Here is a 19,101-nt window from a genome sequence, read left to right as displayed (position 1 = left end):
AGCTTTTAGAATTTCAAAATGACTAAAAGTGTTTTGAATTACAAAAATCAACTAATATTCATCGTGGAACTTTTTGGAATTAAACCATACAGTTACAAATAGGAAGAATGATTTTCAACATGTTACTATAGAATCGCGTAGAAGAACCCGAATAGATTTTTATTAAGACTAGAACCTCTAAAAGTCAACGATAGTCTTATAGAATTCAATGACTGGATGAAGGAATTCCAGAGATTTTATTCGTCGAATTTTATGTCAAAATTACCGATGGATGAGCTGTGAGATATCTAGATAACGGTCTTTCTTCGTCTTGTCGGGGTAATCTCAAACAGTTCTGAGATATAGGCGACATTCAAAGTATGATGCCTGTTTGGATGCATTGAATGACCATTACAAAGAAAAATTATCCGTCTTGAATCGGAAGGTTGACTTTAATAAATGTATTCAGTCGAGAGAAGAAAATATTGCTTCATATTTTAATATATCAATACGATAAATGTGAATGTTTTAAAAAGTATCTATTTCAACATCAGTGCAAAAATTTCAAAGATGTGGAGGTCAGAGACATAGTCAAAATGAGTGTCCATCAAAAAATATCAAATGTTTTTCATACAATAAAATGGACATTTTGGATCAGAATATAGAAATAAGAAAAAATTAACGCATGTTAAAAATTCGATTTCAAAAAATAAAGGGACTGAGATTGTCGAAATACAAATGATTTGAATTAATCAAACAAATTTCAGGAATCCGACTCCAATGATTAAAATAAAAATTTATCCAACGGAAAACATAGTGAGTAAAGAATTTGATGTAAATGCAATACCTGATAATGGAGCAACGGAGACGATAGTTCTATCAAGTTTTTTAAAAGTAGCAAAGCTGAACATAGATCAAAGCAAAATTGTCAAGATAATAACAGCAGGAGAATGTAGAAAATTATCCAATCATTTTAAAATTTAACATGAAAGATCAAGTTCACACTATCCCCAAAGCAACAGATATGCTGAAGTAACTGTTAAAGGAATGAAAGATATCGTAGAAAAAATGTTTGAGAAAGGGAAATGTCGACATGGATAAATGTAATTTGGTAATAAAGGAGTAGAGGAATACATCAAAAGTGGGGCGGTCTATCACCTGCAGAGTGGTTGTTTAGAAAAAAAAAAACTCCGAACTTTGCTTCCTGCACATGAATCACCATATCGAAGAATATCTGACTCGATAATTAAGATTGCGTAGAGACAACTTAAGCAGATTGGAGATATAAATTCTATGGGTGCTTGGGATTTGCCAATGCTTGAAGTTGAACAACAGGCCTGAGTTTGAAATCCCATTGAGGGAACATGGGATTCTATTGGGATTAACGATTATATTCGTGAAAATCATCAGTCATATACTGTGAATGTGGATCTATTTATTTTAGAAATCAGAGGTTACTGAAACCCCAAATACTCATCAAATCTAGAGGAGGGAGTTGTTATATGTTTGATTAGTGTAAATAGAGCGACACATATCCAAATTAATTATGTCAATACAAATGTAAATAATAACAATGATATTCAGGTAATGTACATATAATATATCACAAGTTCCTACACAAATAAGCTATTTCCATCACTTAGTATTTAAGTTGATTTTTACATTTCATATGTCATATTTCGTATTGACAAAAGGTGTCACCTTTCTTGCTCTCTCAATTATCACGTAACAAACTTCAAAATTTAAGATATCTACCATTCCTTAGTTGAACCTATTTATGGATTCGAATAACATTTAGGTCAAATTTCTTTAAATAGTTTATTTATAAAATATCCATTGGGATCGCACAAAAAATCATTTCTTCGATTTCTGTGACAAGTTTTTTATATACATATATTGTAAAAGGATATACATTTATATTTAAAAGCGTTACATTACATTAAAAAAAATAATTTATATGGTAATTTCATCATGGAACATGTTAAAATGTAAATGAAAAGATTTATGTGCAGTATTGTAAATAAGTTTTGTGTTTTTGTCAAATTAAAAAAAAAAATATTCTACTCTAACTTCAGATCCAGTTGATTTAGAGAATCCAAAAAAAAAGTAGGAATCAGGCTCTTTAAAAAAGCTAACGCCATCATCACTAATACATATTTATGTCATGCGGAAGTTATTTTAACCTACTTTTACCAACAAAGAAGACAAATAAATGACTTGACAATTCTAATGTGCATTTCAAAAAATACAAATGATCAAATATCAGTTTCAAATTCTTTGATGGCTCCATTAGGGGTCTAGAAAAAGATTTTCAACTATTTAGAGAACTGAACCATACGTGAATGACTACGCATATTGTGACAAAATATGAAAACTAATTTTGAGAAGATTTGAGCATGCTTTAGAAAAGAGTAGGTAATTATTTGATTGTAAGAAGTTTAAATATATTTAATATGTAAAATGAGAAACATAAAACTTATTGCAGAAAAAAGCAATTTCATTCCACTTATTTGTGTTTAAATAAATTAATTGTAAAAAAGTATCTGATCCACATTGAGATTGCTTCATAGAAACGATGGATCGTAGTTTGACCTCCACTGTTGTAGATTAATCATATTTATTTGCAAAATATTTATAATTTATACAATTTTGAGATTCCTTTGTAGAAAATATAACATAACCAACTAAATTAGATTTGAATAAGTTCCTTATTCAACACATAGAAGGCATTTTTAGAGTTTGAGCTATGGATTATATTTATCCCTGAATGGATGTTTTACATCAATTGAACCTTTCCAGATTTTAAATCCACATTCTTTCATGGTTGCCTATTGGAGGAAAAACAATATTCAACTCACTCCAAATTCATTTTTGAATAATATTATACGTCATAGTTACTGATATTACTTGCATAAATAATGTGAAGAGATGTATATGAGGAATAAAATAAGCTATATATTCTTAACTCAAACTTACAATTACTTACTTTTCTAATTATCTTCTTTAAAGACTTTTTTCATGATTATTAGGGCTATTAATCATACAAATATCCCAATAAACAAGAAAAAAAAATGTTCGATTCACATTTAATCAAGTGCATTAGATTACTTTCCCTAGGCTTTGCACTATAACTTAAAAGATCGCAAAAAGTTATTTTTTTGAAAAACAGGATTCGAAATTCTTTCTTTAAAAAAAACAAACATCGATATTAAATTTTGATTTTCCAAAAAAAGAAAGGAAAAGTTTCCACATATTTATTTTTAAATTCACCTTTTATTTACCTAATTGTAGCTCTTTAAAGTTTATCCTTCTCGAGAAAAAAAATACGAACTATTAAATATCTATTCATTCAACTTATAAATGATTTCTTTTTTACTACTCTGTAGAGTTGATGAATGCATGTAAAATAAAAATTCATTAACTCTTTGCCTGAGGGTGATTATTATTCTTACCTTTTTTTTAAATCTACCTTAATTATATGAAGGTTTTTAATAAAAATAACAATAATAATTTTAATGATATATCGTGTTTCAAAATATTCATATGTGATGATGATTCCCCTCAATGATGAAGGCACCCTCATTTCCATGAATGAAAAATTAATGCTTTAAGCCAGCTCTTTGTTGTATACAAAAAATCACTTACATGACACAACTTATAATGATCAAAAAATAAATTAATAGGAGACTGGGGGTGTCTGACAAAACACCCAGGAAATTGTCACTTGCTAAGAATTTATCTCTGTCTGGATAAAATTAGTGTATGTAAGCACATACTATTAATAGATGGGGGTTTAAGGAGCTGTGGGGTTTTGATTTTTTTCCAAAAAAATTAATAATTGACAATTTTTTTCCAACTTTTTTTTTTTGAATGGTGATCGATTTTTCGAATTTTTTTCCAAAATATTGTTGATTTGAATTATTATTTTTTACAAAAATTCAAATTTTTTTTTAATAGCTATGAAGTTTTGGAATTTTTTTTTTCAAATATTTTAATTTTTATATTTTGACTAATTTCCAAACACCAATCCCCTGCATTTATTTGTATAATATTCGCATAATATTGAATCTGCATTGCATCACTTAAAATTTTCTCCACAAAGATTAAAGAAAAATGCTCTAAGTGAATATGCTAGTTGGTCAATGTCGTCAATTTTCTGAATAGTTAGACCATCTCAAATTAATACTAAGGAAATTTCAAATATAAAAAGAGGTCGAAAATGAATTTTGTAGAAGGAATAACATCTTTTGTCGAGCCTACTTAGAAATAAGTTGAAATTAATTCGTTTTAACGGTTAGCTACAGTTAAATCTCGATCTAACGGACCCTGCGGCAACAGATTTTGGATGCCATGGACAAACTCCGCTACACAAACTGTTATCTCCTTGGCGGCGTAGGAGGTTTGCTGATACCACTACAGAAGAACCTTATAGGCTTGAATTAAATGAATTAATAAAGAAAGATGACTTGCACTCAAATCAAGGTTATAAAGCAGAGGAACTCGCTTTGTTTTGGAGGTCGCTGCCTAAGTATACGCAAGTATTTTGGAATGAAGAACAAACGCCTGTAAAAAAAATAAGCAAGTTGGAATTATCAATTTTATTGTGGGCAAATGCTATTGGAATATGAACCGCCTCGCTAGAGGGACTATCGGCTCTAACGGACAACCTCTCCTCTTTATTAGTCCGTGAGGTGTATCTGTATATACATATACATGCAGATTTGTATAAATACGAATATTAGAGAATAGATGTGAGGTGTTGGGAGATGGAGTCCATCTAAAAATCCTTAAAGTAATTACATTTGGTTAGACAACTTTTCGCCCATGCCAGATATAAGTAATTTTGACCAATTTATAAAGAGCCCAAGAAGTTAAATGTGTGTTGCATAATTATCCTGAAAGTTCTTCGTTGATGAGAAGGGTTTGATATTTTTGGAAGTGCGTAAAAGCATGGGCACCTTCCGGTTGCTTCTCATTCAAAACTTGCTTATCATCCAAATAGAAGGGGGGGGGCAGCAAAACTCGTTAATCGTGTGTATCAAAATCGAATTACTACTCTGATCAGTTACTTTTAAAAAGATATGATTTTCGAAATTAGATAGTAAAGTTCACAAAGGGATTTTTTGAAGACCAAAACGATGAATTGCTAAATGACTGTCAATCAAGTTATATCTAAACATAAAAAAACGCAGACAATTGAACTACCGACATTAATGGCTATATATCTTGTAAAAGTTTAAGTGATGAGGCAATAAAATTTTAACAAGGTGAGGGAACGTCCTTCCCTCAACATGAATTGACCCTCAATGTATGTATATTGTAGACATCACGTATATAGTAAGATTTATTATTGTTTTTATGTGTATGTATTTAGGTATAAATTGCTTAATGGACGCCCAACTGAGATGCTATTATTCATTTGCTTACCATTGACAAACGAGTTGCCAATCCTTCATTGCAAAAATAATAATAAGAGAGATACAATGTCCTTCATAGGTCTTCTACCTAAATAGGTAGAAGACCCTCTCATTTTTCCATTACCCCCGGTCAAGTTCGTTTATTTTTATGAAATCATTGAAATTGATATGAAATTGAATATCAAGGTAGGAAGATATATCTATTTCAGGATATTTAAGGTCAGAAATTAGTCTATTAGGTCAAGTATTTTTTATTCTGTTTATTTATTAAACAAATAACAAAAAATGTATAAAAATCCCACCAAAAAGTTAGAATACGAGAAGATGAAATTTTGCTTATTCAATCACCAATCTTTGCAAATACTTTTCCTAATTTTTTTTAATACAATCTAGAATAACAATTTTTCTTTTCATTTAAGTATAAATAAATGGAATTGTAATTTGGGGGAAGGCGGAGTCGAGATCCTTTATTGATCTTTATTTATATTGCCCTTTGTTTGTTAAGACATACATTTCTTTCACTCATCAAAGGGAGGGGACCATGATATCTTACCCACCCACCCCTGCAACAAACCAAGCCCATATCTTTGGACTTGGCCTTTCTCTCCGATCTATATACGAGAGTTATTTACTTAGGTATATACACATAGTATTCTTCATTGTACAACCGCTCTTGCCTGATATTATGCTTGTTTGTCAATCCTTGCGTACATACGAGGTGCTTTCAAACAATAAGGTGACATTTCAAATTTCGCCGGCAATGTATAAATGGCATGCATTTTTTTTTTGAACTTGTTAAATTTGAAAAAGAAAATATATTTGTTGTTTAGAGCTTTACAGTATGTTTAGTTTGTTTGTGAGAAGCATAATGGTTGGAAGTGCATATTTTGTGTGTTCAGCAATTTTTTTGCTATTAAAAATTGGTTCAAAAGAATTTGCATGAAATTTTGTGTAAAACCGAAATTAAGTGCTCTAAAACACTTCAAATGTTCCCAATGGCATACGGTTAAAGTGTTCTAAATATTAAAAAATGTAGATAAGTAGTACAAACTCTTCCAAGATGCCCGAGAAGATGGCAGTGATGAGCCTCGCTCTGGACGCCACAGCATGTTGAAAATGTTGAAGCAGGCAAGAAAATTGTTCTTGAAAATAGTTGAATGACTATCAGAGACGTTCCTGAGGATAATTACATATCGATTGGCTCGTGCCATGAAATATTTTCGAATGTTTGCATGAACATCGCTAATGAGCTGTTGACAGACGTCAACGATGATCCTGATTTACTCACAAGGTTCATAACTGGTGAAAAATTGAGGTATGTGGTTTTGATATCGAACCCAAAGGCCAATCGTCCAAATGGAAGAGCCCAGGACGTATAACAAAAATCGTCGAACACACAAATTACTTCCAACTATTATGCCTCTCACAAACAGACTTAAGATATTATATAGGTTTAAACAATAAATATATGTTCTTTTTTTAATGTACTAACATAACAAAAAAAAAAAATACCATACCATACCATTTATACGTTGCCTGCAAAATTTGAAAAGTAATATTACTTTTTGAGAACACCTCGTTCTCAAAATTAATAAATAACTATTATTTTAAATTGAATTAAAATATACAATCGCATATAACAATTTATTAAATATCATTTTCGGCTAAATCTCCCAATAGGTTTTTTTTTGTTGAAATGACCGTTCGACAAATTGTCCTTCGGTGAAATGCTCTTCTGCAAAAATGTTGTCATCCAATAATCTGCTCACGTTGCAGAATGTCAGTACTGATGCAAATTAATGTTTTATTCTTTTTGATTACAATTGACTGTATTACTGAAAAGGTCTCACAATGAAAAACAGTATATATATGCAAGCTGATTCAATTGGAATTAATCATAGTATACCTCTGATCTATACTAAATTTAGTACCAAGGAATAAGATTGTATATCTATGATTGCCTCATTATGATCAACTGCCAATAAAAATCCCATGGTAATTTGTACAAAATACGTATGTGTGTGTGGGGAAGGGGGTTAAAATTGTAAAAAAAAAAAAAAACTTGCATACATGCTTTTTACGCAAGTCATATGCCTATTTTTTGTGTTTCTTTTTCTCTGTCGTCATACTTTTCTACAATCCAGGCTATTAGAAGAAGAAAGAATCTAGCCTAAAGGATAGATTCTTTCTTCTTTTTAATTATATAAATCCTTTAAATTATTCTCGAGGATTCACTAATTAAAAACTCCAAGAAAACTATAATCCCAGAAGGATGTCTATTTTTGTAGTTTCATACAACAAAGGCATACCCAGTCATCCATCCCTCTTTGTTCCTCGAACCATCTTTTCCTCAATGCAATTTAATGAATTATGTTAGTAAAATACATATTTTTTATTTAATTGTGTTATAAGTCACAATAAAATTGCAGCAGTCAAGAAGAAGTGGGTGTATATTATGTATGAGGGTGTGTCTTTTAAGTGGTATCAACCTTATGCAATTCGAAGGCAGTATCTACGTGGAACTTTTGAATATTTTTATCCTTTTTTCTAAGTATAAAAACATACTTAGAAGAGTGAAAAATGAATGGTCTTAATATATGTATATAGGTACAATATTTTCTGTCTCACTTTTTCTAAGGGTATGTGTGTACACAAAGTATATTGCAAATATATAAATTGCAAAAAAAGATAGAACAAAGAAGAGGGGGGAGTCAAAAATAAAACTTATTTTTCCTTTATTTTAAAGTTTTGTTTATTTTTTTCATTTTTGTCTTTAGATGAAGTCTTTTTTCTTGTTTGAACATAATCAAATCCGTATAAATAGACTACCCTTAGAAGTAATTAATTTTAGGAATGTTTTGGAGAAGATCAGCTTGGCTGTCATCACGTTTCATTATCTCAGTTACAAGTTGATATGAATGGAGGGAAATTATACAAAAAACAAAAATTATATGTTATATAGGTCATCTGCAACATAAAAGTGCTCTTATTAATTATTTCTCCTTTTTTTTGAAAATTCAAACATAGCAGCGAGTAAAGGTGGGTTTACAATACGACTCCAGAAGATTTCTCACGTATCAAAGCTTCCTCAAGAGAAGCTTTGATACGCGTTGAAGAGTTTACAATTTGTGCACGTAGATAAAGTGAAAACGGAACTCTTTTTTTTATTTATATCCTGCAATCTTAAGGTCCAAGCTAACGTTTCAGCTCTTGATTACTGGACTACTTGATGAGCTCAAAATGAGAGAAAAAAGAGGCCCTTAAGGGGGAAATAAAAATATTCAGATCTGGTTATTTGTATTTATTCAAATATAATAAATTGAATTAATATACCAATGTGAGAAACGATCCTTTGATATCCTAAGATCCTGAAAATAGAGCTGATGATCTGACATTTTTATTCTTTTGGAAAAAAATATGAAATTCTATTTTAGTTCTACAATTTTGGGAGATGGATCGAATCCATACACCCCTCAGTCGCTTGCCACGTCAAGAAATGATCTTTTTGATGACCATGATGGCCACTCTATCTCGATCCGTTTTCTAACTAGAAGATAGTAGTTTCAAGAGTCAAATTGACGTAACTATGGCTTTTACGGACGTTTATGAGTCTGGTTAAGATTGATGAAGCTTCGAGGCGAACACCTCTTCATGCGTCGTATTATAAACTCACATTTAGGATCACTTTACTTTAATTAACGATATTTTTTTGTGACATGTCGTCTATCAAAGTTGCCAACATCAGGAGCTTCTGCAGGGGGGTCTTCTACCAAACTCCAAAATTATACCTTTCCCAAAAAATTTCAAATATTAAATTTTTTGGATTTTTTTTTCCAAATATCTACAGCCATTCACAAAAGTTTTTGGTAATCCAAAGTTGTTCACAATAAAATTAATTTTTTTGAAAAAAAACTTTAAAATTATGTTTCAATTTTAATTTTTTTGGAAAAAAATCAAAAATTAAATTTCAAATATTAAATTTTTTGGGAATTTTTATTTTAAATCTACAGCCATACAAAAAAAATAATTTTTTTTGAAAGAATTTTAAATATTAAATTTTTTGAAAGAATTTTAAATATTCAATTTTTTTTAATAAAAAATTGAATAGTCCACAGGTGTTCACAATAAAACTAATTTTTTTGCATGAAAACTTATTATTTGGGGGGGGGGCCAACAGTCCCTCTAGTCTATCCCCTGCGGACGCTCCTAAGCATACAATAGGTATCATTACCAATATTAAAAGCGCCTGACTATGGTATCTGGTGTGTAATTGATAAACAGACCCGTGTCACCTCCCATGTGGATGGGTTAAACGGTGGGGAAGGAGTCGAGTGACATCTTGGAGTAATACGTTTATTGTATTTATAAATAGTAAAATGAATAACGTAAAGTCTCACTGTCTTATTCTTGTACTATTTGAGACTCTTAGTAAAGTTGAACTACAGAAAATTCCATTACGATTGGCAAGAAGACACTCTATAGATTATGTACTTCAAAAGCTCTATTTATCATGAATTAGCCTATTTCGGTTTATTATGTGATTTGTTACGCAGTAGGTGAAAGCTCTGTATGTAGTACAGAATAACTAACTTGTATGAATGTTATATTAAAAAGAGAGAAAACTAGTCAAGTGTGTACCATTTGGGTGAATCTTGTTTGTACAAAGTAGGAAGGTATCTACTGCAATCCCCTCTCTCCCTTCATCCAGCAGCCATTCATTAATATTCAAATTAAGTAGAAAAGTTTTTAAATGGGCTAATCAATTATGCAGAGAGCTGTTGTTGTAACAAATATGTGTGTGCGTACTATTTAAAAATAGATAGATGGAGGAGGTATCCGTCTATATTTCTCTTCAATATATGTATGTATACATTGAGATTAGATTTGATCTATTCAGCTTAAAATATTAATCGAGCATAGATTGCAAAAAGGCAGACTATTGATGTTAATATTAGTGATGAGACGATGAATCAGAAATTGGAGAATTGATTGTTTTTTCAGGAAAATAATGTTTAAATTGCAATTCTAATTTTTATTTAACTATTTATTAATTTAGTAAATTATTAAATAAAATAGCACAATTAAGGAGCAGTGAAGGAATTTTTGCTTGTTACTACAAAATTTAATTTAATTTCTCAATTTTTTTCTTCCAAAATATATAATTTTCTTTGAATAACTTTGTATTTTTCAAAGAATTTCTCCAAAAATTTCAAATTTGAAGTTTTTTTTTTTTTAAATATTAAATTAAAATTTAATATTTGATATTTCTTTCCAAAAAATTAATTGTTTTGTGAACAACTGTGGATTTTGGAAATTATTCTCCAAAAATTTAATTAGATTTTTGTTGTAAACGGCTGTGGATTTTTCATAAAACTTTACTTTTTTGTGAACAACTTTGAATTTTCAATTTTTTTAAAATTTAACTTTTTGTGAATAGCTATGTAATTTTGGAAAAAAATAACATATAAAGTTCTATATTTTACGTTTTTTGAAAAAACAATTTAGTATAATTTTTGAAATTTTTTACAAAAAATTTAATTTTTCAAAATTAAAAAAAAAAAAATTTTTTCAAAAAAAAAATTCTAAAAACCAAACAATCGACAATTTTTACTAGAACAGCAACTGAATCAGCATTATGATTATTTTGGAATCGTCCCATCTCTATTAAATTTGTTTTATTTATGACCTTTGCACATCTTTCGTCTTATTTTATTCTTATTGTTATTTCTTTGCATTTTCCCCTAATTCTTTGTTTTGATGTGTATCTACATATTATATATTCCATATACACATTAATTGAAGACTAAAAATACTTAACATGTAATACCTGACGGCTTTAAATCAAAGAAAAATGTTAAACATTAAACACATGTAAGCCCATACTTTTTTGCAGCATCTTAATAGGTTTTGATTGACGTCTGAGTTATGTATGTTTTAGAAAGGGTAAAATAGATATAAGGAATGTAAACTCTCCAAAATATGTGTTGCTTGGGTCGACGTTTAGCTATAAATTGGGTTGGATAGAGATCTATATTTACTACTTGCAATTTCAACAAAAATTAGCTCGTTCATTCTTTAGTAGTTAAGTTTATTGAACCCTTAAGAAATCATATTTCTTATAAAATAATAGTATTTCTCTCCGTTTTAGGTCTCTCAGGTCTCACACAATAGGCCAGAAACTCAATGAAAATCCACATTTTCTTATGCTTATATAACACACATTGAATTTCAAACATTTCCGTGACAAGTTGTAATAAAAATTGGTGGGAGATACAAGGGAAAAGTGAAAATTTCGTCAAATGGAGTAAATATAATATACTATAATGTTTCATTATATTTAATCATACTTAAAAGGAACATTAAAAAAAACTGACCATAAATGTCTGCGACTTTTACTCAAAAAAATTAATTTATTTTTATAAATAATCTCCCTTGACTTCCACACACTTGATCCAACGCCTGATCAAACATTCCTTTGCAAAAGTACAACTTTGCAAATTTTGAAAATATGCATTTGTTAGCCTCTAAATTTATCATTGGATGCAAAACAATTCCCAGAGCAGAGTCCCCGAAAACTTGATCAACTTCGCATGAATTTACTAATAATTGAGCCAACCAGTTGAAGATAGTCATAAAAAGATTTGGAGGCCGAAAACTTTTCACTTTACCATATTAGAAGATTATATTTAAAAATGTTACGTCACACTAAAATAGCTTGTAATTATGATTGAAAAGGTTTATGGGTAATTTGGTAAAGTAAACTTTTAAATTTAAATTAAATACAATTAATTAATATTTATTTGCAAAGTATTTAAACCAAAAAATACTAGATTATTTCCTTTTGTTAAACTATCTAAAGTAGTCCAAAAAGATTAAATGTTGTGTGCCGGGTTATATAATTCAAAGGATACTGAAGTAGCAAACTTGAAAAAAAAAAAACAACCACACATTGCTTATATATATGTATGATATATTTATAATACATCTGCATCTCCTCCGAACATCTAAAAAGTGTTTCCTAAATTAGGTTGAAGATATATTCTTGCACAACACGGCACAGTTCAAGGCCATTTTGTTAAATTTCGTGAAAGAATTAAATTTGGATTATTAAACTAATGGAAAAATGGGAGTAATGTAAAGCTGACAATTTTAAGCCAACCAGAGACAAAGAAAATACCATACTGCTATGATATTCATGTCTACACCGTGGAGAGCCTTAAAAGAAGAGTTGTGACAACAGACTAGCCAGTTCATATCCCCTGCCTTGCGTCTATCATTGACTCAAAGTTTATTTTTAGTAGAATGAAATAAATAACTTATTTAAGATACGCTAAAATGTTGCTAAATCTGAAAAATCAAGAAGTCATATAGTGATGAGTTTGCTTCAAAAGCTCTTGTCCTTGATTTGATTAGAATCAAAATTACATGCAAAAAATTTGTCACCTAATAGAAGCAAACTTTATTTATAAGTACCATATTAATTAATTTTCCAAAGACATAACCTCATATTTTATCCTTCCCGAGACGTCCGGGAATTATGTATAAGTTATGGGCGATTTCTTGTGACCTATATCGTTTTTCACTCTACTTATAATCAAATTCAAATTAAAAATAAGGAATAACTCAAAATAAAGAAAAAAAATTATTAATAAACAAAAATCAATATTTAAGGACAGGATTAACACTTCCTTTCCCTCTGAACTCCTTAAACCATCATTGATCCGACCACGTATCCTCTTTCTGGGTTAAAAAATAATAAACATCCGTATGGACCTAAAACGTTGAAAGAATAAAATTCCTAATAACGTCCATTCCCCAAATGATCTATATTGATGATCCAAAATGCAAAATGGGGTGGGATAGAAGGGCTATAGACACTCCCCCCACTGCCCTGAAAAAAAAATATTTCTTTCTTTCTTTTTAGTATAAAATTTTTACATTAATCGGACAAAAATTATGCAGTAGAGAAATAAATTTAATATTTTGATATATTTTTCGAAAAAAAATTGATTTTTCGTAAATAGCTATGGATTCATTAATTTTTTTCCAAAAATTTGAAATTTTTTTTTTTCCAAAAAACTTAATTTTTTGTCAATAGGTGTAAATTTTTCATTTTTTTTTTTATAAAAAAATTAATTTTGTACGAACGACTATAGATTTTTGGATTTTTGCCTAAAAAATTTAATATATTCAATTTTTTTTTCAAAAATTTAATATAAAAAAAATAATTTTTGATATTTTTTTCCAAAATTTTAATTTTTTGTAAACAAATATAAGTTTTTGAATTTATTTTTTTTAAATTCCGACAAACAAAAAAAAAAATTTAAAAAAATATTATATATTTATACATAATAATGTGCCCTTGTCCTAATTTAGTCTAATCCTTACAAATTTTATAAAACTAGGCCTGCTCTCTCCTACTCTTAATTGAAAAAGATAATTCCTACCTATTTTAACCTTTATTTTAGGCAGACAAGGAGTACCTATTATATTCTACATAGGTATATATCTACAATCATTTTCCACTCCAATAGTTTCCTTCAAAGTAAATCAAATTTGCAACAAATTATCATCTATATAATATATAGAAAAAAAAACTTTTTACCAAGCTATAAAGTAGGGCATACACATATATGTACATTATTAATCCCATGAATGGAAAACCAAATGATACAATAGATACTAAAATTGAATTACCCAATTTTCTATGGAAACATAATATTTTTAGTTTTTTCGAACCTATTGAAACATTATACCTAGGGGTGTAAATTGTAATCGTTTTTTATATGTAAAAAACAAGATAAACCTGACCAATTGAAAAATGTTTTGAAGGAGAGCAGCTTATCCGTCATTACGTTTAATTAAATTAGCACCCTTGAGACGCAGGAAATAAACACAAACCCCACTCCGACTCAAGCAGAACATAGCCAGGAAATGTTCCCATGTAGTTCCTCAATTTTACTCTTAATTCAACAAGGACTTCTAGGGTGGGCCATAAGTCTTAAGATAACTTATACAGTCAAGAAAGTACAAAAATATTGATTTCTCAAGTCATCTTTTTACACTAGTGCAATCCGCGTGACATTTTCTTCAAAATTAGTGGCAGTTAATTCCACTTGGCCACCATTTGCAGCAACTACAGTTCTTAAGATGCTTCGGAACTGCTTTACATGCTGCCAGATGGTATTGTCCGACAATTTGTCCCATGTGGACGATATGGCGGCCTTCAAGTATTCGATACTGCGGAAAGAAGTCACAGTAATCTCCCTCTCCAGTCTCAACTGTATGGAGAAGTCCGTTATGTCGAGATTGGTGGAAGGAAAAGCCTCATGCCCTTGCTTCAAAAGGACATGAATGTTGTTTGGCACCACTCTTGCACAACCTTTACACTATTTTAAGGTTATCCGTCCTGCTGAAAGCAATAAGACCCTTTCAGCGCTGTTTGTAGATCCAGAGAAGTACTTGGGGCTCTAACATGCCCAGATAGACAAGTTGATTGACCTTCACAACCTCAGGAATGGATATCAAGCCATCTTCATCCCAGAGGAGGTGACGCCCGCCCAGACCATTACCAAGTCCGACGTTTGGTAGTTGAATAAGCTGCACTCGTTCAGAGGAATATCGTCGATGCTCTGCCCCAGCACCCGGTCGTTGTGGCTGTAGTATGCCAGCTCGAAGGTGAAGATATTCTCGTGGGTTCAAAGGATTTAAACGTGTCTTTAAGAATTGAAGAGTTTCAGAAGTACCATTGACTGCGTCAGCCTATTGGTCATTGTGACCTCGCTGAGAAGCTGCCGCTTTTGTAGACGATACGCTCCTGGGCCTGTCATCAACACTCCTGGACTCCTTACACGGTTTGATCGTGTAGTTGACCGATGATTTGGACACATTGAGGTCTTCAGGGCCTTGTTAATGGCCCTTCAGCTCTTCCCTTCCAAACGAAGCAAAATTTTCTTCCAGTACATGATGATGGGGACTTCCAGGAGTTGATGTTCTAGTGTGTATTGGTATAGAACTTCCTCTCTAACTCCCCCTAAAATAAATAATCCATGGGATTCATATAGGAGAAGTTAGTGGGCCAGGTGTATGGGTGTCAAAATGAGACCTTCTCTTCTTTAAACAAGTTTTGATCTTGCAGTCCTTTTAAAAGGCCTCAAGGGTTGTAGAAACAGGAACTCGATACTATTGGCCTCAGATTTCATCCAAGGTATCATTTGGTCGCACAGGAGTTCACCGTACCTTTCAGCTCCCACCCTCCCTTTTGACTCACAGAAGATGAGGGGAATGACACTGATTCTTCTCCGAATGACCCGAAGGATCATGATTCTTGCTGGAAACTTGGTCTAAAGACTTGGAAGACATTATCGCTTTCTGTGGGGAAAAATCTGTTGTTCTAGATGTGGGGGGATCTACCGACTGTCCATTTTTTCTCATCCTAACCTGGGACTTCAAATCATTCAGCAATTTTTTTCTGTGGCAGCTCAAGTGGCCTTCATTGTGTCTGTAAGGATATTGTCTTTGGTAGAAGTGGATTGATTTCATCCTTAGGTCAGTGTTTATGGCCTGGAAACTTTTGATCAGCTTACTTGGTGCTTCTTGGCAAGAGCGTTAATCAGAGTCCAAGGAGATGACTTCAAAGAACTTTTCAGGTATACGAGGAATATGGAGTTAAAGATGGTCCGGATTTACCTGAACAACCCTGTATAACATAGGCGCATCTTTCTCAGGAACAAAATTCTCATGCATTTTCTTATATTATTATTCATAAATTATAAAAATGTATTCGTTATAGACATTTAGAGTATGAGTCACCAAGTTTTGTACCTTTTTAAGGATTTTTTTAGTAGTGTACTTTGTATGATAATTAATGTGCCATATAATATGTTTTGAAAGAGATCCCTAGGGTTTCGATGGTCCGTACTTTATGTATTAAAGTAATTCATGCATCAATTCATCAGCCATAATTCATATTAGTGACTCAGTCATCTAACAAGATGGCTAATTAGGGCATAGCACACATAAAAAAAGTAGAGTATAATGTCTCTTTACATTGTCTATGTATATGCAAATATATACATCTAACTAATTTATATATTAATAATATAAAAGAACCAAATATGATTCTCGTAACTTTTGGTCTCTGGTTGATTGAGTAAATGCGTATTGCGTCATCCGAAGATAGATAATAGAAGAAGAGTTGATGATTGAAAGTCTATAATATATTTTTGACAATCGAGGTCATGTTTCGTTCAAACAAATATATAATGGATTCATCTCCTTTTCGACTAACAATGTAAATATTTTCCTAGTTATCCGTCCAAGGATTATTATTTATATTGAGGGTCATGAATCGCCCCTTATGTTAGAGTTAGATCGATTCCAAACTATATGTAATCTGTAGATAAGCTGTAACCCTCCCCCTCCCACAATATCCAAATTAAAAGAAAAAATTAATTATTCAATTTTTTGTACATAGCTTTGGATTTTTGAAACATTTAAAAAAAAAAAAAAAAATTTTGGATTTTTTTGTCCAATAAAATTTCAAAAAACAAGCTATCTCTCAGAATTTACTGGGAATTTTCAAACGACCCCTCGTATGTACTTCAATGCCCACATATTTTTGTAGAATAGTCGTTGTCTCGCAGATAAAATTTTTTACATGGCAAACCATCGCGTATCATTATTTTTTTATAGCTTTGGATTGTCCTCTAATAGTCTCTCATTAAAGTATGTACTCATTACGAGATCTCGAGTGGGTCCTGTGGATATTATTTTACGTGGCTACCTTGATTTTCGACTTCTGGATAATTTTTGTGCTCGCTACTTGTGACTTAAAAAAGACGATTCCAATTTTCAATATCATTATGTCGGCTCAAGTTTGATCCCTCAAAGTTTTGGTCTCCACACTTCAAAGTATTTATTTTTTTATCTAGTCCAAGACCAAAACAAGATGATTAAAACGTACTGAACCCTAGATTTGCTACTCATGATTGAAGTACCGACATGCGAATACTCTTACTTGATTCAAATGTGGAAAGAGTACCTCATTTATATATGATGTAATTGTTGTTAGAGCAACAAATACCTGTTCTACCATTTGGTTCTGATGAGAGTCCATTATGGGATCAACCCCTGGTTGATGAGAAGGATGAACTCTTCAATGAATATTTATATTGATGTAACAAAAGTAATTTTATTAATATATTATGTATCTAGATAATATCTAATGGCAGCTGCTCCCGTAGGTGTGGGGTGAAAAGGCTGTATTGTTTTTTTTTTCTGAATAGTTATCGGTTTATTTTTTTCTAAAAGAATTAACTTTTAAAAAAAAATTCAAAAATTTAAATTTTCACATTTTTTTCCAAAAATTTAACATTTGAAATATTTTTCCAAATAAATAATTTTTGTGAATAACTATAGATTTTTTTAATTCTTTTATTACTAGATGTAGAGTTATGAATTTTTTTACAAAAAACAATGAACTTTTTGAAAAAAAAATTCCAAAATATTTATATCTTTGAAAAATTTTTCTAAAAAATTAAATTTTTTTTCCTAAACATTTAATTTTTTGTGAATAGCTATGGATTTTTTTTTTTTTTTCTCGAAAAATTTAATATTTAAATTTTTTTTAAATTTAAATATTTGAAATTTAATTTGGGGTTTTTTTCCCAAAAGAACTAACTTTTAAAAAAAAATTCCAAAATTTAAATTCTCAAATTTTTTCTAAAAAATTAATATTTGAATTTTTTTCCAAATAAATAATTTTTTATGAATAACTATTGATTTTTTTATGAATAAATGTAGATTTTTAAATTTTTTTAAAAAAAAAATAATTTTTTGAAATTCTTTCAGAAAAAAAAAATATTTGAATTTTTTTTTTCCAAAATATTTATTTTTTGAAAAACTTTCCAAAAGCTTTATTATTTAAAATTTTTTTCCTAAATATTTAACTTTTTGTGAATAGCTAAATTGTGGATTTTTGAAATCTTTTTTAATATTTTTTATTTTTTTCAAAAATCCAAAAATCAAGCCCCCTTTCAAAAAATAAATAATAATAATAATGAAATTAATATACTTATAAATATACATAATCCGGGGACGGCCCTGAATGGGGTTTTACATTATATTTCAGATTATTGAATGTTCCTTGTAGCTTCTATTTTAGCCAATTATAAATAGAAACTCTTTTGTCACTCAGATGGTTTAGGTACATTAGTCATGATTACTCATTCATACAATATGAATGGATGTTCTTAATCAATCAATATTATTTTTATCAGAGCTGATGCATCAAATTAATGCTGACATGTACTGTACATTATACATAAATACATATGAGATCTTCAACATCAAATGATAACAGCCTCCCCCCTTACACTCATCATCTCACGAAGAGCAAATAAGTATGGAATCATGAATATAGTTTTGTGTCCTCACATGCTATTGATATAATCTCCTTATTGTTTTTTTCATTTTCCTTAACATCTTCTATTGGTAAAAGATCTGACGCCCATCGGAAAACATGAATGTTGCTCTTGGAAATCAGTCATTCCTTTCTTGTGGGAAGAAGATTGTCAGTATACATGAATACCGAGTGGTCTATTAAAATTTGAATATTCTACAAGATAAAACTTATTAATTAACACTAGAATGTCAACAAAATTATAACTATAAATAGATGTGTGCCTGAGCTCTCTTAATCATT

This window comes from Lepeophtheirus salmonis, chromosome 1 (genome assembly GCF_016086655.4).
Source record: "Lepeophtheirus salmonis chromosome 1, UVic_Lsal_1.4, whole genome shotgun sequence".
NCBI lineage: Eukaryota > Metazoa > Arthropoda > Copepoda > Siphonostomatoida > Caligidae > Lepeophtheirus > Lepeophtheirus salmonis.
Note: the sequence above shows the minus strand (reverse complement) of the source record.